Source organism: Gopherus flavomarginatus, chromosome 5 (assembly GCF_025201925.1).
Source record: "Gopherus flavomarginatus isolate rGopFla2 chromosome 5, rGopFla2.mat.asm, whole genome shotgun sequence".
Classification (NCBI taxonomy): domain Eukaryota; kingdom Metazoa; phylum Chordata; order Testudines; family Testudinidae; genus Gopherus; species Gopherus flavomarginatus.
Genome location: NC_066621.1, coordinates 89,571,311 through 89,591,803, shown reverse-complemented (window position 1 = coordinate 89,591,803; position 20,493 = coordinate 89,571,311). Strand labels below are relative to the sequence as shown.

Below are 20,493 nucleotides of genomic sequence, written 5' to 3'. Positions count from 1 at the left end.
TGGAAAAAATTCTTCTGTGGACCTAGCATTGGCTACATCGGGGGTTAGGCTAGCTTAAACACGTTGCTTGGGGCGTGGTTTTTTCCACAGCCCTGAGAAACAATGCTGAGTTGACCTAACTTTTTAGTGTAGACCTGGCCAACAGAGGACTCACTGAACAGCCAATATAACAGAGACATTTCCTACTCCAGTTTCCAAAAAAAGAGGAGAAAGAGGAATATTTCTTCAAATTATCAGTAGCCACAGAAGACGACAGTGATAATAGAAAAATATGGTTTAACCAAGTTTTTTCCCTATACTTCAGCAAGGCTCTTATAGCTTATATACTAATTATATCTCAGTGATTTCATGTTGAAAGTTTTAAATATTGCTTGATTTTTGTTATAAAAATTTAAGTCCTTATCTCTCAGATCCTATGATGGCTGGAGAACCAGTGAAATGAATATCACTATAAAGAGCAAAAGGGATTTTTAGCCAGACTGTTTAAAATTTGTTAACAGTATTTAATTTCAACGAATAATTGAAAGAAAAGCAGCATCTGTTAATGACTCACCACCACCAAACCTTAAATTAATGAATGAAAACTATTACACAATTTCTGGAACTCGACATTTTCCACAGAAAGATCAAGATATTCCCCAATATGTCTAAAAAAAAAAAAAAAAACAAAAAAAAAAAACACCTCTTTTCCAAGAATAAGTAATGGAAACCCAAAAGACATGCATGTGGGGATACTGAAACTCTGATCCTTGTCCTTTCTGCCTCATGTAAGAATGGTAGAGGTCTTATATGTTCCCCAACAGATTTTCAACATCTCTTGTTAAGAAGGAACTCCATTCAACCATCTAAAACAAGCAACAGTCCAACTGGCACTAAAGAAACTTTATTCCAGCAACTTTATAAGTCACAACATAGCTTCCAACTCTTTCCTCTCATCAAACTGATTGAAAACATAACTAAAAAATAGTCTTCAATGCCACCTTTCTGGTGGATTCTTGAGACAACACTGGTCACTCTGATGGATGACTTCTTTTTCATAGAAGAAAATGTCCATACTTCTCTGGCTGAACTCCATTGTTGCTCTTAATGCTGTTGGCCAAACTCTGTCCCACTTCCTGGAGGCAATAGAGGTGAATGGAAATGCCTGCAAACAGTCAGATCCTTCTACCTAGACCAAACCTAAATGGGTTTATTAGAAGTAATTGCAACTATGGATTTTTAGATTCTATTCTTGACTACTGCAATTGTCAATATCTAGGAATGAAACCACATATCCTGAGAAAGCTCCAGTTGGTTCAGAATGGAGCACTTCTCCTGCCTAGCAACACAGGTTACTCAAATACCCCCCCTCTTTGGACTCACTCCTCAGTGAGCTCAGAGTCCAGTTTAAGGTTGTTGTCTCAATTGTCAAAGCCTTGTATGGTCCTAAGAATCAGAGACTCTCTTCAATGATACCAGCTACCTACTTTCCACTATAACAATGTCAACCAATAGTAGGGAGACTTGTGACTGCAAGAGAAAGAATCAGGACTACAGAACTCATTGCCAGGGAAAATAAAAATGACTGACTAACCAACTCTCATCACTTTCTGTAAAAGTGCAAAACTCACTTCTTCAGTCAAGTTTTCTCCTCAAGAGTACTCCTACTCTAACATATCTAATTAAAAAAACACAACAAATTTGCCTTTTGCCAGAAGGGAAGGAAGAGATTGATAAAAAAGGTACAAGGTACTCAGAAGCCAGTCCTCCTTCTTGAGAGAAAGCTGGTATCATTGATCAAATTCAATGAAGTTGGAATTGAAAGAATGGGAGATAACTATGGCTATGTCTATGCTACAGCCAACGTCTGCATAACTTCTGTCGCTCAGGGGTGTGAATAAACCACCCTTTTGAGTGACGTATGTTACACTAACATAAGTGCTCGTGTGTGCAGCTTCTGCCATTTGCAGAGGTGATTTTATTATGCCGACAGGAGAATTCTTTCCCTTCAGCATAGTGTGTCTTCACCAGACATGCTGCCGTCATCTAATTATACCACTGACATAGGCAGCAGGTTATATGGGCTCTAGGTGCCCCAGCTCCAGGAATATTTAGGGCTGGGGGCTGTACTCCACCAATATCTGGAGCAGGCACCAGCCCCTGCCACCATCACTACTCCCTGCCCCGGAGCAACCTTCCTCTCACCCAGTAGCGGAGTGGGGGGGAGGGGTGGAAGTGTCCACTCCCCTCTGAGCACATTTCCAAAATCGACGTCTTTCCAGGCAGCCAGCACTGGGCTCCGGACTCGGAGTCTGGAGCCGGGTTTTGCGTGTGGCCACCAGCCGGCTCTCCGCTCGCACCAGCCTCTCGCTGGCTCCGGGGCTGCAGGCAGCGTGGGCTGGTTGCCGGGCTCCCCGGGGGTGAGGAGGAGGCGGCACCCGCCCGCAGCTGCCTGGCTCCCTGAGCTGGGGTGGCCTCTGCCAGGAGGGGAAGGGGAGGCAGTGCAGCCCCCCCCCCCACTGCGGCGGGGGACTGAGGAGCAGCAGCCCCGTTGGTCCCAGGCAGCCCTGTGCAGAGCAAGGCGGCCGCGTGGCAGGGAGGGAGGCTCTGAGGCCCAGCAGGTGCCGGTGGAGAAGGAGGGAAAACGGGGGGCGGGGGATGTTTTTTTCTCATCGTCTCTCTTCAGCAGAGGGGGCTGAGGGAGCAGCAGGACCAGGAGGCAAAGGAGCGACTTCGGGTTACTGCTCCCCCCCCCACTGTACTTACCCGCCCCGCCCCCCCGCCCCCCCCCCCCGTGTTGTGCCCGGGGCTGGGAAACTGTGCTTAGTGCAGCTTGTGAAGTAAGGAGGGTAAAGGTGCTTTAAGGTGCCAGTTATGTCTCCTCAGTCTGACTGCTGAATAGCTGCAGACCCAGTGCTCAGAATTCAGCAATGTTCTCAGGGACTGTACAATGCTCTATATGAGTTTTCAGTTGCCTGCTAAATGCTTCAGCAATGCCACCTTTTCACTTAGCTATCTCCTTCTTGTTGCTAACATACCTGAAGAAACACTTCTTGTTACTCTTAACATCCCTTGCTAGCTGCAACTCCAAGTGTGATTTGGCCTTCCTGATTTCACTCCTGCATGCCTGAGCAATAATTTTATACTCCTCCCTGGTCATTTGTCCAATCTTCCACTTCTTGTAAGCTTCTTTTTTGCATTTAAGATCAGCAAGGATTTCACTGTTAAGCCAAGCTGGTCGCCTGCCATATTTACTATTCTTTCTACATATCAGGATGTTTTTTTCCTGCAACCTCAATAAGGACTCTTTAAAATACAGACAGCTCTCCTGGACTCCTTTCCCCCTCATGTTATTCTCCCAGGGGATCCTGCCCATCAGTTCCCTGAGGGAGTCAAAGTCTGCTTTTCTGAAGTCCTGGGTCCATACCCTGCTGCTCTCCTTTCTTCCTTGTGTCAGGATCCTGAACTCGACCATCTCATGGTCACTGCCTCCCAGGTTCCCATCCACTTTTGCTTCCCCTACTAACTAGTATCATTGTGTTTAGCACAATACTTGATTATTTTACACCCTTTCAAGTATATAACTAGTTGTATACAGGTGTTACGAAGTGGGAATGTTCTTAATGTTTTCTCTGAATACTGTGTGGGTGCTGTTTCCCCTATGCATTTCTTAACAATCTAGATGGTGGGATAAGGGGGTGTGATTGTTGTAGAGCCCTAGAGAGCCAGTGTGATGTTGTCCGCATAGAGAATGGCCGAAACCCTGTCTCCGGGCAACTCGTGGTCTGGGCCGCTCTCCTGCAAGGTGCCAACTGAAGGTGTTGGAGAACCAAGAATTCATGTGGCCTCCTAATGCCTGGAAAAGAGACAAAGGCCAGAGAAGGGAAGTGTTAGTGCCTGTGCAGACATCCGGGAAGCGCATGGTGTGGAAGGGGATGCTGGGATGCTCTGGAACCACTCCTTCAAAGCCAGTCAGGACTCTGGGGGAGCCTCCTCTCTCTGAGCATACTGTCTCCAGGGCAAGACGCTTACACCTTCCTGGGTCTGACCTCAGAGCATTCAGCATGCCCTTCCACATCGTGCGCTTTCCGCAGTGAGTCCGCCCAGGCGGGGTCCTGGGGCAGCCAGAGGTCCATGCACCCCAACTATGCAGTCAGATGTGACTCTCAGCAAGCCGGTAAAACAGAAGGTTTATTAGATGACAGGATCACAGTCTAGAACAGAGCTCGTAGGTACAGAAAACAGGACCTCTCAAGTCAGGTCCATCTTGGGGGGTGGGGAGCCCAGACCTAAATTCTAGGTATCTCCCCATTTCTCCAGCCAGCTCCAAACTGACACTCCCTCCTCTGGCCTTTGTCTCTCTTCTGGACAAGGAGGCCACCTGATCTTTTTGTCCCCAACACCTTCAGTTGGCACCTTGCAGAGGAAGCTGAGGCACCCACACAGTATTCAGAGAAAACATTAAAAACATTCTCACAAAATATAATACCATATATTGAAGCAGGCAAGTGCTGCTTCTGACTTTCCGCTTTTAATTGACGCTTGTAATCTTGTGGCGCTGACGCGTTGTATATTCATTTTATCCCAGCAACAAATTCTTGATTTGTAGGACCACTAATAATCAACAATGGATTTTTCTGACAGTGATATTGTGTAATAAAGAGAAACTTAAATGCTTACAGCTTCCAGTCCATGTTTACGCTATTTAATAAAATATATATATCGGCTTACAGGGCGGGAGTGGGGGGGAAGCATCACCATTTTGAGCACCACCAAAAATTATACAAATCTGCCGCCTATGACCACTGAGTCACAACTTGCCCCTCCAGTAAAGCCTCAAACAGATCTGAGCTGCTCCTTTTTTGTATTTTTTCATTACATATAATGAGATAGGGAAAAATTTCTCGAATTGGTGAATGTAGGATAAATTTGAATTTTAATCGCCCAGTGAAGTAAACAGGATAGATATTTATACCAAGCAAAGGTAATCATAACAACAATTCCAAAAACTGTTTTACTGAGCAACACTTCATACAAGACATATGTATACACACACACACGAACACTTCAAATGAAATACCTAATGTAGGAATAAGTTTGTACAAGTCCCACATACAGGGATACCAGATGTAAACAAGCTTATTTTCATTAAACAAATGTTTAAATCTCAATGTTTCCTTAAACAGAACAGTTTATTTCTTTGTACAACTTCCACCATACTTTAAACTCAATCCTAAATATTTCAGAGTTGGGAAAGGGGAATTCCAGAAATAAACCTGTTGACATAAACCTAAAACAATGTCACCATAAGGCAACACCCACTTGAGGTAGAAGTGCCTTCATTAATCATCTTTTTAGTTTCACGACGAAATAATCAACACAGTACTGTAGAAGTATAAGCCTCATAAGAACACAATGATGCCATCCATTTGAAGATAAACAGCTATTAAATTAAAAAACCTTAAAGCCAGAATTCCTTCAATTAAGCTAATCTAATAATATAAGCTGGGTATTTGGCATGGCATGGCATGTTATGTTGGGTTATTGAGTAATGCCTTCAGTAAATGGGACTTTAACAAGTTTAACGAGTTTTACTACATTAATCCTTTGAATGAAAAGGGCCAAAGAACTCTGGACATGTTTCCTTTTTTAAAAAAAAGTAAATTTTACTTGTGTCTACAGATGTATTTTTACAGACCAAAGCCAAAAGAAAAAAAAAAGGGTGGGGGGTGGGGGGAGAGATTTAGTTACCTTGTAATCCTGCTTCTTTGAAGGCATCATTTTACTGGATTCTCCTTTCTTGGGTCTCATACCTCCAGCATTAATCGTGCAGACTGGTGTGCTTTGCACTAGAATTGAGGCCCAAGAGTGGAAATGTTATGACTGTTCAGTGCTGTCATTTTATATTAGTTGTCCTGCATCATGTTATGGATAGTACTCAAATATTCTATTAAACTGTAGCATGCTGTTCCCTGGAATTTTGATTAGAATATTTACATCCCATGAAGCTACTTCAATGAGCGAAAATTTGTAATATTAACAAAATATGCTGTGGCGCTACACGTTTGTCATCCTGGTAGATACTGCTGTGGACACAGCAAAGGGTCCAAATATTGTCTAATAATTTTAATGAAAAGAAAGCTGAGCTCCAACAGAACATGCAAGTTGTTGTTGCAAGAGTACACTTAACGGTTTAACTTGCTGGTTTGGTTGTTATTTAAAGCACAGTTTATATTTAAGGTAGTGCTGAACTTTGTAACAAACCCTCCAATTTAAAGAATATTAGGCTTATATAAAACAGAATTCTACTCAAGCAGATTTTAGGCCATGCTAACAGAGTTTACCCCTGCCCTGGCAGCCAATCCAGATCAAAGATTTTTCATACCCAGTCCCTTATGCAAGCAGGCAAAGTTTTCCCCATTTGACAGAATCCAGAGCTCAGGGGGAAAAAACATTGGTTAACCTGCCACTGAAAGCCATAAAGGCTCAGCAGAGGGCAAAAAATGGGGACTGGGGACAACATTTGGGGAAAAGCCTGTCAGGACCTCTGGACTAAGCAGGTTCCTCCTTCCCACAGGAAGCAGCCTTAAGGATGTGGAGAGGACACTTCAATATGCTCTACTTGAAGGCTGAGTTGGTTGACAAAATGTAAGACTGAGATGAGAAGACAGGTGTAGGGAAAGTACCCGGTGCCCACCTAGCAGAACATCAATAGCGATATTTCCACACACAGCCCAGGAGGTTGTCACTGCTCTAGTGGTGTGAGCATAGAGATTTTCAAGGCACAGGATTCAACTTAGTAGCAATGCTTGATGCAAACTGCAATCCATAAGGGAAGGACTTATTTAGAAGCCTTTGCCTCTTTGCAAAAGCCCTCAAAGAGGGACCATGATTTTATAAAGATACCTGCCGGGGATAAGTATTTGTTAAGGGCTCACCAGATGTCAAGGGAATGCCATCTAATTTCTATTTTGGCTTCAGGATCAGGGCAACAGTGGGGAAAGAATGGTTACTTTTTTCAGAATCACAGGGTTAGAAGGGACCATAAAGGTCATGTAGTCTAAACTCCCTGCCAAGATGCAGGATTTTTTGTTTCTAAACCATCCAAGACAGATGGCTATCCAGTCTCCTTTTGAAAGCCTCCTGTGAAGGAGCTTCCACAACATCCCTAGGCAGGCTGTTCCACTGTCTTACTGTTCTTACAATTAGGAAGTTTTTCCTGAGATTTAATCTAAATCTGCTATGCTGTAGTTTTAACGCATTACCTCTTGTTCTGCCCTCTGTGGCAAGAGAGAACAACTTATGGCAGCCTTTCAATTATTTGAAGACCACTATCATGTCCCCCCTTAAGCGCCTCTTTTCTAAAACTAAACATACCCAGTTCCTTCAGCTTTTGCTCATATAGCTTGCATTCCATTCCTCTGATTATTTTTGTTGCTCGCCCCTGGATCCTTTCCAGTTTCTCTACATCCTTTCTATACACTGATGACCAAATCTGGGCATAGTACTCCAGCTGAGCCCTAACCAGCGCTGAGTAGAGCGGTACTATTCACCTCCTGTGACTTTCATGTTATGCTTGTTAATGCAGCCTAAAATTGCATTTGCTTTTTTTTGCAACAGCATAAAACACTGCTGACTCCTGTTGAGGTTGTGATCCACCACAACTCCCAGATCCTTCTCAGCCATGCTGCTGCCAAGCCAGTTATCTCTGATTTGCATTTGTGCATTTGGTTTCTCTTCCCTAAGAGTAGCACCTTATATTTGTCTTTGTTGAATTTCACTTTGTTGTCTATAGCCCAGTTCTCCAATTTATCAAGACCCCTCTGAATTTTAGCTCTATCCTTCTATCCAGCAGGCCCCTCCCACAAGGTGTGTCTCATCTACAAATTTGCTGAGTATGCTCTCTATTCCTACATCCAAGTCATTAAAGATGTTTAACATCTGACCAAGAACAGAGTCCTCTGGAACCTTGCTTGATGCCTCCCCTCCAGTCTGACATTTCATTAATAATTACTCTTTGTTTGTGGTTGTTTAATTATGTATCCACTTAATCTTAGTTCTGTCGGGTCTGCATTTCTCCAGGTTACTCATCAAAATGTCATGTGGGACTGTGTCAAAGCCTTGCTGAAGTCCAGGTAGATTATGTCCACCACATTCCTCTTATCCACAAAACTAGTTACCCTGTCAAAGAAGGAAATCAAGCTGGCTTGGCATGAATTTGTTTTTGGTAAACCCATGCTGCCTACTAGTGATTACCCCTTCATGTTCCAGATATTTGCAAATTGAATGTTTTATACATTGCTCTAGTAGTTTCTCAAGTATCTAAGTCAGGCTGAGTGGTCTATAGTTTCCCCAGCTCTTCCTCCCCCCCCCCCCTTTTTAAAGATAGGCACTACTTTTGCCCTCCTCCAGTTTTCCAGGACCTCTCTGGTCATCTGTTAGTTTGCAAATATTATTTCCAGTGGCTCTGAGATTTTTTCAGTTAATTCCTTCAGTAAACTCAGGTAAATAGCATCAGACCCCACTGTTCTGAATTCAAATTGGTCAGAAGATCTGACATTTTCTTTAATTATCTCAGTCTACACCCCTTCCCCTTTATTGTCTATAGTAACTTCACTAGTTGTCCCATCACGTTATTTGAGAGACGACTGAAGCAAAGCAGGCATTGATCAGTGGACCCATACTGTTTTTGATCTTTTTTTTTTCTGACGTATTTGAAGAACCCCTTCTTGTTGTCTCTAATATTCCTTGCAGGTGTAACTCATTCTTTGCCTTGGCTTTCCTGATTGTCCCTACACATTCACGCTATTCCCATATATACATCCTTCACCACATGCCCCTCCTTTCATTTTCTGTATGTATCCCTTTTGGTTTTCAGATAGCTAAAAAGCTCCTTATGCAGCTACACTGACCTCCTGTGCCTCTTCTTATCTTTCCTCTGAGATGGAATATCTTTATGTTGAGCCTCTAGTATTACATCTTTTAGAAAATGCCAGCCCCTTAGGATCTTGACTTTTATCAGATTATGATCCCTGTCTCCCAAGTTCTGACCACCTTCATATCTGCCACTAATTCATCCCTGTTGGTCAAAACCAGATCCAAAATTGATGACCCCATAGTTATTTCCTCAACTTTTTGAATCAGAAAGTTGTCCCCTAGACACGCTAAGAATTTGCAGGACATATTATGTTTTACTGTAAGAGTTTTCCAAGAGACATCAGGGAAGCTAAAATCTCCAATAGTACTAGCTCATGTGTGTTAGCAAATCTTGTTACCTGCTTGTAGAATGATTCATTCACCTCCTCGTCCTGATTTGGTGGTCTATAATAGACCCACACAATAACATCGCTACTGTTCCCTTTTTATCCTCATCTAGAAACTCTCAGTAGGTCCGTCACTCACTTCCTCTTGGTCTCCAGAGGAAGTGTATATATCCTTGATGTACAGCGCAACACCTCCTCCCTTTTTCCCCAGACCTTTTTTGGAACAAGCTATGTCCCTCAACATTGGTACTCCAATCATAGGAGTTGTCCCACCAACTTTCTGTAAGGTCAATTAAGTCATAATTTTCTTCATATACCATGACTTCCAGTCCATCCTTCTTGTTCCCCAAACTCATAGCATCTGTGTACAGGCACTGAAGATATTTTGCAAACTGCCCTGTTGCTTTTCTTCTTGCCTTTCTAATATAGGTGTGATTTCTAGTTACTTCTCCAGAAATCAGCCTCTTCTCCTTGTCTTCAAGCCTAGATGTGCATTGGCCAGATTTGTCTCACTATCCCTCATAGGACCTAGTTTAATGCTCTCCTTATCAGGTTAGCTAGATGATGTCCAAAGATGCTCTTCCCAGTATTTGATAGATGGAGCCCATCCCAGCAAAGTAATCCTCTTTCCTGGAACATCAGTTTGTTGTCAAAGAAGCCAAAGCCCTCTTGCTGACACCAGCGATAAAGCTGTGCGTGAGAGAAGCAGCCAGAAACATAACAGAAGCAGACAAACGACAGCAGAAAGCTGAGGACAGCTAGAAAAAAAGTACTTATTAATATGACCCTGAGAAAAAGCTATAAGGTTTTTGGGTAGAGTACTGGTTGGTTTAGAATGGGAGCAAAAACAAACATGCCTCTTGTTTGATTCCTGCTATGCTGAAGAAAACAGGACTTTATGTACATTCTTTGTAAATAAACCAGACTGCATCAAAGAAACTCCTGATTCCATTGTCAATTTTTCTTATTGGAAAGGGAAACAATCTGCAAGCAGTGTTCCCTCTAATTTTTCCCACCCATATGCGGAATTAATTTTGTTATGTGCACCACTATGGAGGTGAATTGTCACATATCACCTCCATAGTGGTGCACATAACGAAACTCATGTGGCAGGGTGGGGCCAAGGGGTTTGGCGTGTGGGAGAGGGCTCAGGGCTGGGGCAGAGGGTTGGGATATGGGAGTGGGGGGTGAGGGCTCCAGCTGGGGTGTGGACGCTGGGGTGGGTCTGAGGGTTCTGGGGTGCAGTGGGGCTCCCCAGGTCTACAGTGGGGAGGGAGGACTCCCCTCCTCAGCTCTCTCTCCCTGCGGCAGCACTTGGATTGGGGGTGGGAGACAGGCACCTGGGGGCACCTGTCCCCAGGCTGTGGCAGGTTCGGCACTGGGGTGGGTCAGGGCCGGGGCGCCGCAGTAGGTCTGGGGCTTGGGGAGAGGCATCTCTCCTCACCACAGCCCTGAGCGCCTGTGAAGCACTTAATAGGCAGCTGCGTGGCTGTGCAGCTTAGAGGAAACTTAGCCCGCAAGACCTCATATACTGGCTAACTGCTCAAGTGAAAAACGGTAACTGGATTAAATGCGATTAATTGTATCAGTGATGGTGTAATCTATACAGAGAAGTGTATTTATAAGTACCAGTTGCATGATAAAGTACAGTATAATAAATAGTTCATTTATGCAATATAATTCTATATTAGTACTGACAGTTTTCAACTATTAAAAAGGTAGCATAGAACAACTTCTGCAAATTCTAACACAATCATTGTTATAAAAGCAGATGGACCTATGCTTTTAACATAAATCAGATGACCTTGATGCAAGCAGGCCCACTATTTTTGGAGCTACTTGTAGTGGTAAGCTTATTTGTCTTGCCTCCATGAAGATGGGTCAGGGAACAGTCATGTCATCTTGTTAACCAGATCGTCTCTGGATCTTGTTCCAGAATACCATCTGCTACTCAAAAACAGGCTGAAGCTCTTCTAATAAATAGCAATTAAGAACAGGAACAAAATTTTAGAGACGCTATCTTATTTTGTATTATGTAATAATTAAGAAAAGTCAATTCTGCTCTAGTTCAAGAACATTTACTGGTCTCTAAAAAGTTTAACCATGCCCTTGTTAGCAGCTTACAAAACTCAAACCATAGGAAGAAAAGCAGACAGGGCTCCCTAAACATTTAAAAACTACTCTATTGTAAATAGTTCATTAAAAAAAAAACCAACCACAAACTACACATGAACCTAGGAGACAAAGTAGCAGTTTTCAGGAAATACCAGACTTCTTTTGGTTCATGCGAGAATTCAGAGAAGAGTAAGGATTCCCAAGATCTTAATATTTCTAATACACAAAGAATACACAAAGATTTTGTGTCTTTTCAATTGGACTCTGAAAGGGAATTTCAGCCTGAATCAGATATTTACCTAATGGACAGTCTCTCCTTCTGGACTCCGACTATTTGGTCCTTTTCTTTTATCATCTCTAGAATCTTGGAGAGACCGGATAGGGAGCTGGCCAAGGTGGCACAAAATTTAGATGTTAGATAGGCATCTGCCCTTCTGAACCTGATAATAGTCTGTCATAACAAGAGTCATACTGGGTCAAACCAATAGTCCATCTAGCCCAGTATTCTTTCTTCCAACAATGACCAGTGCCAGATACTTCGGAGGGAATGAACAGAACAGGATAATTATCAAGTGATCCATCCTGTCATCCAATCCCAGTTTCTGGGAGTCAGAGGTTTAGGGAAACCCAGGGTAGGGGGTTGCTAATAGCCATTGATGGACCTACCCTCCATGAAGCTAATTCCTTTTTTAAATCTAGTTATACTTTTGGCCTTCACAACATCCACTGGCAACAAGTTAAACAGGTTAACTGTGCACTGTGTGAAGTATTTCCTTATCTTTCTTTTAAACCTGCTGCCTCCTAATTTCACTGGGTGATCCTTGGTTCCTGTGTTATGCAAAGGGGTAAATACTTCCTTATTTACTTTCCCCACACCATTCATGATTTTATAGAACTCTATCATATCCCCTCTTAGTCATCTCTTTTCTAATAAGACCAGTCCCAGTTTTTTCAATTTCTCCTTACCTGGAAGCTGTTCCATACCCCAATCATTTATACTGCCCTTCCCTGTACTTTCCCCAATTCTAATATATCATTTTTGAGATGGAGCAACCAGAACTGCATTCAGCATTCAAAGAGTGTCTAGATCCATGAGATTGGGTGAAGAGGCTGGGCCCTAAGGAAAGATAAAAGTCCTTTGTGCACGGGTCTTCAATACAAAGAGCTGGCTGAGAATGAAATATGAGCAGGACAGTGGCCTATATTCCTAGGGATAAACAGACTCAGTTCAAGACCATTCTGGAGCAAGAGTGCATCTGCCCAAGGACTGCAGGTCAGAAAGAAAGAGAAACACCGGAAGCTGCAAATATTGAAAAATGACTTGTTAATTGAATTCCCTTATTTGGCTGACAGCCCCCACCAGAATCATAGTAGTAATCTGCTTCTCCAATTTCAGCTGAATCTCATCTATAGATGTGCTAGGGATGTGTATCTTGGGTACCATTTACAAAAGATGGGGCTTGGGCTTTGCCTGGAAGACAAGAGCTGTGAAGTAAACTATAATATTCTCCCTAAATGTAGGTGAAGAATGAAAGTCACTCCCTATAATTAGGTTAAAATGTAACAATTCACATGCTTTGCTGCCATTTGTTTGCGCTCGCTCCCCTCAGCTGCTTGCCTCTAGAAGACTGGAATACATTTCAGTGGAGCTTCAGGAGTAATGTTAAGTCTGTGCACCTTTTTATACAAAAAAAAAAAACAGAGTAACATGACCTACTACAATTAGGAATTTAGAGAGTGAATAGTTGGATCTTTTGTGGTGTAAAACGGGGGTTCTAAGTCACCGTGTCACAGTTTCAGAGACAGATAAATCTGGGAAGGTTTAAAGAAGTGCTGTTTCAGTGCAAACAAATAAAAAGTAATACTAAAATATGCCATTGTATCAGTCAGTGATATGCACCCCTGGAATACAGAATAAAATTCTACTCATCCTGTCTCAAGAGAGATATAAGGGATCAAGACTTACAATGAAAATCATTAGAAATATGGTAAGATTCCCAAGTGAAGAGACTGGAAATATTGGTGCTGTTAATTTAAAAAGAGGAGACAAAGAAAAGGTTACATAAGTATCTAAAAACAACAAGGGGTACTGAAGTTAAATCAGGCAATTTCAAATATAAACGCAAAGGACATTCAATTAAACTGAAAGGCAACAAAGTGCTTTGTATATTAGAGGCCAGTAGCTCAGAAGGATTCAAAAATACATATATAGATAATGGGAACAATCACATTTCGTTTAAAAATAGAAATACACAGGGATATAAACCCTCATGCTCCAGGGGAGAATTAATACTCAACTAAAGTGTTTAGGAAGAAATATCCCCTTGAAAGAGATTATTCCATAATTCTTGCACTTTTCTCTGAAAGATCTTATACTGCTGATGATAGCTCATCTCAATTGATTAGACTCTTCCTGTTGGTATGCATACTTCCACCTTTTCATGTTCTCTGTACGTATAAATCTCCTGTCTGTGTGTTCCATTCTATGCATCCGAAGAAGTGAGCTGTAGCTCACGAAAGTTCATGCTGAAATAAATTTGTTAGTTTCTAAGGTGCCACAAGTACTCTTGTTCTTTTTAATGTTAACCAAAACACTAAGGGCACATCTTCACTAGCAACATTAAAGCTTTAACGTGGCTTGTGTAGTCATGGCAGTGCACTGGAGAGAGAGCTCTCCCAGTGCTATGAAAAAACAACCTCCATGAGGGGAATAGCTATGGGGCTGGGAGCACTGCTAAACTGAAACTTGCAGTGCTCAGGGGTGTGTTTTTTCACATCCCTTAGCGAGAAAGTTGCAGCACTGTAAAGTGCCAGTACAGACAAACCCTAAAATAGACGGTCTGTTCAGGAGAGAAAACTACTTGCAATTCTACTTTTTTAAAGATATTTTGCAGGATTACTACTCCTGAGGTCTCATTTGCATATTACGATTCATGCAAACATTTGCACATTTAAACCTGTAGGATGACTTGAAGATTCTGTCCTACTAAGCGTACTCCAAACCTTAGTACCTTAGGACTCTTTCCCATGCCACCAACATTTGTCAGTTCCTTTTAAGAGCAGGCAAAAACACCACCACTAATATCCAAAAATATAAAAGGAAAAGAATTTATCCCTCTCCACTCTGCCACTTTTTTAAATACAAAAAGGAGCCATTCCTGAAAAGAAATAGACACCCTCAGGGAGTACTCAGGTCATTTAAAGCCCAGATCTCTAAAGGGAGGTGAGTGAATGAGCAAGTTATCTTCAGAAAAGCAGAAATACAATGCAAGTAATTTTCTCTTTTCCAAAAATATCACTTATACTGGATTCTCACTGCTGGAGAATAACAGATGTCCCTAGCGAAAACACAAGCAACAGTTACTGAAATTTGGCATAAGATGAAGTCAAACCAGCAAAGACCCGGGAAGAGTTTCTAGATTTGACCAACTGAAATGAGATACTGTGAACCCCTCAGCCCTTGCCCCCAAAACAAACAAACAAAATACTCCAGGATAGGGAAAGTTTTGGCCCTATGCCTCTGATGCAAACTCAAAACTGCAAGAACAAGACTGAAACATAGCCAGGAAACTTAATACAAGCAGTAGAGCTTAAAGAATATATTGGACATGGCCATGTGGTCAATCAGTCTCTACATACAATATATATGTAAACACGCATGGTGTGCCACTGCTATCCTGCAGTAGGATTGTCAAGTCTCCAGGATTGGACTGGAATCTCCTGGAATCAGCATTGATCTCCCAGTGACTACTGATAGTAATCCAGGACATTTTAATAAGATATTTTAAGAAAATGACATTACATCATGTTGGGGAGAAAAAAATCTCCCAGAATAGCTTTAGTCAGAGTTGGGAACCCTAACCTGCTTGCTGACAGTACTGGCCACCTCCCCTGGCACCAAAAAAATCTTGACATGATCCTCTACTTTTAGACTAGCCTAGCCAAAGTAGATAGAGCAGATATTAGAATTAGACTCCAAACGTGAAGATATACAATCCAAGTGTGGGATAATTCCCAACCACTGAATGTTTAAAAAAAAAAAATTCCAGTTAGCTCATTTACTCATATATACCACGCATAGTTGCTGGAACTAGGGGTGCTGCAGCACCCCCTAGCTTGAAGTGGTTGCCACTATATACATGGTTTACAGTTTGGTTCAATAGCTCTCAGCACCTCCACTATTAAAATTATTCCAGCATCTGATATCATGCTTATGGAGCTCTACCCCATCAAGAGTTAATATGCCAGGAAAATGAATCTTGTGTTCTTGAGTTAATCCTGATCAACAATCCAAACTGATGTCTTCATCTGACAGAAAATACCCTCATTGGCCATCTAGAGGAGATGAGACAAAAAACTCTTTACAAGGCGAGCATGGATTCATTAAAATATCAGAACTTCTGTCCAAGTTCTGCCAGAAGAACTTGCTACCAGAAGGGCTGGTAAGCTGGTAACTATTGTGAACGAGGAAAGAATGTCTCACTAATCAGGTCAATACTCCCGGACAGAGAGATTACTTTTTAAAAGAAGCTTTCAGTTTGTGTGCTAAGCAAATATCTGGCAAGGAATTCGCAGATTCATGGTTCCAAGGCCAAAAGAGGGCACTGTGATCCCCTAATCTGAACTGTATAAAATAGGCCATACAACTTTTCCAAAATAATTCTTGGCACATATCTTTTAGAAAAAACATCCAATCTTGATCTAAAAACCTGTCAGTGATGTAGAATCCACCACAACTCTTGGTAAACTGTTCCAACCGTTAATTCCTCTGTTAAAAAATAAGCCTGATTTCCAGTTTGAATTTGTTTATTTTCAACTTCCAACCTTTGGATTGTGTTATACCATTGTCTGCTATATTGAAGGGCCCGTTATTAAATATTTGTTCCTCATGGAGGTACTTACAGATTAGAATAGTTATCCCTTAACTTTCTCTTTGTTAATTTAAGTAGATCGAGCTCCCTGAGTCTAAGGCACGTTTTCTAATCCTTTAACATTTCTTGTGGCTCTTCTTTAAGTCTTCTCCAATTTATCAACATTCCTCCTGAACTGTAGACACCAGAACAGGACAGTATTCCAGCAGCAGTCACACCAGTGCCCAACAGAGAGGTAAAATAACCTCTCTACTTCCCCTATTGGAGAGTCCCCTGTTTATTCATCCCAAGATCATACCAGCTCCTCTGGTGACAGCAACACACTGGGAGCTCACACTCAGCTGATTATCTGACATGACCACCATATCATTTTCCTGCCTCCCAGGATGGTGGGGCTGTAAGTGTGGCATATGTTCTTTGGTTTTAGAAGTATAGATTTACATTTAGCCATATCAAAATGAACACTGTTTGCTTATGCCAAGTTTACCAAGCAACGCAGATCTCTATGTGACAAGTTATCTTTATTATTTACCATTCCACCAATCTGTATGTGAGCTGCAAATTTTATTACTATGATTTTAAGTTTTTTTTTCCAAGTCATTAATAAAAATGTTAAGTGCATAAGGCCAAGCACTGATCCCTGCAGAACCTCACTTGAAACACATCCATTCAACAATTATTTCCCCTTACAATTACATTTTGAGCCACCTTTTAATCCAGGTAATTTGTGCATTTTAGTTTTATATCTTTCTAGTGTTTGTTTTTTTTTAAATCAAGATGTCATATGGTACCAAATCAAATTCCTTCCAGAAGTCTAAGTATATTATATCAAAACTATTACTTTTGTCAACTAAACTTTTAAGCTCATTAAAAACAACAAAAACACAAGTTAGCTTGACAGGATCTATTGTTCCTAAACCCGCACTGATTGACACTAGTAATATTACCCTCCTTTAATTCTGTGTTAACTGAGTCCCATATCAGCCAATCTATTATCTTGTCTGGAATCTATACCAGACTGACAGGCATGTAATTACAAGTCCTTGGGAAGTTTTAACCCACTCTACAGTTTTCTAGTTGACAGGCCTTGCAAGGCCTTACACTGAATTTGATGGCATTTCTGGGTTAGTCTGTCTGTATATAATGTGATAATGGTTAAATGTCAGATCTGATTATTTTCAAAATTTCAGGAAATATTCTAGACATCATGGCAAAAACCCTGTTGATTTTTGGGAAAAAATAAAAAAATCAAAAGGGGAAAATAGTGAACACATGGAGCTCCTCCCACAGCTTTAAGCATCTCTGCAATTGCCTATAGATCAAACTGGTTGATGGCACTGATTGTTAGTCTTAGGCCACGTCCAGACTAGGAATTAAAATCGATTTTAGATACGCAACTTCAGCTACGTGAATAACGTAGCTGAAGTCGAATTTCTAAAATCGAGGTACTCACCAGTCTGGACGGCGCGGCATCGATGTCCGCGGCTCTCCGCGTCGATTCCGGAACTCCGTTCGGATTGATGGAGTTCCGGAATCGATGTAAGCGCGCTCGGGGATCGATACACCGCGTCCAGACTAGACGCGATATATCGATCCCCGAGCAATCGATTTTAACCCGCCGATGCCGCGGGTTAGTCTGGACGAGGGCTGGAAGGCATTAATCAATTCCTCTGCTCATCCTCCCAACAGAGTTTAACATGTTGACAACCTGAATGACTTATCTCCCAGACAAATAACGGGAGAAAAGGAGAATGATAGTGCATACAGAGCCTGCGGAGGGGCAGGAATGGGTGAGCAAAAAGAACCCCTGGTCAAAGGAGACTTGGGATAGAGACCCTGGTTTTGAGGGGGAAGGCAAATAGAGGGTATGGGGGTGCACATGAAGCCCCTGATGTTTGGGGGAGAAGAGGCACACAGAATTCATGGCAGGAGAACAGGGGAGTTGCAGGACATCCCTGAAATAGATGAAGATGAAGAGTGGCACACAGGAAGTTTGTGAGGTAGAATGGAGGAATATAGGGAGCCTTTAGTGTGTAAAATAAGCTCAGCCTTTAGAAGCTATCAAGTGTGAGACCCCCTTTCATGTAACATTTATTTTAGAATGTTATAGCCTCAACAATATTTTCCAGGACTCTGTTCCTAAATTTGTATATAGAAGAGTTCTTACTCTAGAAGCAGGCACTGAAGTTGATTAAAGAGAAATTAGTTTTGTATTTTATTTTAAAGACAAAAAGTCAGGAAATTCCAGATTGAAACCAACAGGTCACTTGTAACAAACCTTTTGAGTTAGGGAGACAGTGTCAGCACTGGCTTTACATTACCATAAAACAAGCCTGCATAACTTGTAAAGCGGCGAGGGCCACATTACTCCAAAGAAAACAGTAAGGGCCGAAACCCCCCAGCCCCGCAGAAAATCTCCCCCCCCCGCCCCAAGACCTCCCAGCCCACAGAAACACCCCGCCCCAGCACCACCCAGCCCTGCAGAAACAAACCCTCCTTCCCTAGCGCTGCCCCACCAAAACAGCTGTGGGCCAAAAAGGAAGGTGATACTTGATTTTAAATCAATCAGGGGCTCCCAGCTGAAGAGGTGGCTGGGAGCTGTCAGGGGCAAATTAAAGGGCGCAGGGCTCCGACAGCTGGGGGAAACCGGAGCTTTGCGGGGCTGGGGCAGAGATTTAAAGGGCCCAGAGCTCCTTCCGCTAAGGGGAGCCCGAGCCCTTTAAATCCCAGCCACGGCTGGGATTTAAAGGGCTCTGGGCTCCCCACCGCTGCGGGCAGCTCAGAGCCCTATGAATCCCGGCCACAGCTGGGATTTAAAGGGCTCTGGGCTCCCCACTGCTGCAGGCAGCCCAGAGCCCTTTGATTCCCAGTTGCGGGCCACACAGTGACCCTCTGCGGGCCGCATGTTCTGCAGGCCTGCCATAAAATGACAAAACCTAGGAAAATATTTATGGTACAGGTCGAAAATATAACTTATTCCAAGAGCATACCAAAATGTTTCAGCTGTTAAATATACACTCAATCATGAAAAATACAGGAGTCTCCTAAACAAGAATTGCAACATTGTTCACATGCCAATTACTCTGAGCAATCAGCTGACAACCCAGGTCACTGAGTTTGATTGCCAAATATCAGTCAACTTCACATATGAGGCAAATCAAAGATGGTAAACCTAACTTTCAGCCTTGACATTTCTAAAGTTTAGCACCACTTCTATCCATCTATACCTCACCAGCAAGTTGCAACAGGTTTTTTGTTTTTTGTTTTGTTTTGGGGGGGGGGGGGGAGGGAGGAGCAGGGAGCGGGAATGGAGGCCTTCCTGCTGTGTATGATCACTGCTTTTGAAAGCTCCAGACTGAATTACTGCAACTGCATTCTACGTGGGGTTACACCTGAAAACAATCTGGAAACTTAAGACAGATGCATCACTTAAGGGCTGCTGCATTGTGCATTAAGTGGCAGCAAATGACAATCAGTGGGTACTTAATTTTCTGCACTGTTTGCTGTTTTCCAGAATGAATTTAAGGGGTTTGTTTTAAGCTATTAAGCTTTAAGGGTATGTCTTCACTGCAGAGATAGCCTGGGTATTGCCCTAGCCCTCTTCTATCCACAGAGAAAAAACTAACTTGTGGGTTTAAGGGTGTTTTAAACCAGAACTAGCAGACATGGCGAAGGGCATGGGCTGGAGCTCAGATTTCAGTAATGACTCACTTATTTTGCAGTGAGAATCCAGACCAATCAACTACAGGTGCAGTCTACCCTCCCAGACTATCCCAAAATTTTTATCTGGGCTAAGTCCTCTTTTTCTAGACTGTGCTTTAACTCTGCATTTGCCTGTTCCATGTCTGTTACACTTCCACAGCATCTGAACAGAGATGCCATCCAAGAAATCCTTCTCACATGCTGCTAGCTGGCCAGTAGCTGACACTAGCCTTATGGTAGAGCTGAGAAGTAATCATCAGAAACACCCACAAGAGCACTTTCACAAAAGAACCCAAAGAAGGAGAACTAAGTTCTCCTAGAGTACACTGAATGAATTCATAGACAGATGCAGTTTAAAGCACCACTAAAAACGTTGGATATGCTGCCAGAAATCCATTCCAGCACATGTGCTAGTACAGCACCATTGTGGACACAGTCACATAGGTCTGGCAAGGGTCGGGTTCTGCAGTGGGAACACTCCATCCATTCTAAGTCAAGTCAGGCTAACACAGCAGAGAAGACATACCCCTAAGCCAGAGGTCCTCCAACTGTGGGGCACTCCC

General features: G+C 42.5%; 1 protein-coding gene across 3 annotated transcripts in view; it reads right to left on the bottom strand.

Annotated features, from left to right (window-relative positions):
• The window catches only part of PALS1 (protein associated with LIN7 1, MAGUK p55 family member), a 126,323-nt gene that overhangs the window by 96,043 nt on the left and 9,787 nt on the right, over positions 1-20,493 (bottom strand). Inside the window, exon 2 of one of the 3 annotated variants that reach the window (XM_050953508.1) lies at positions 5,731-5,828. The exons of the other annotated variants lie outside the window; for them this stretch is intronic. The gene's annotated coding sequence lies outside the window, so the exon portion shown is untranslated. The remainder of the gene's footprint in view (positions 1-5,730; positions 5,829-20,493) is intronic. 3 annotated transcript variants of the gene reach the window in all.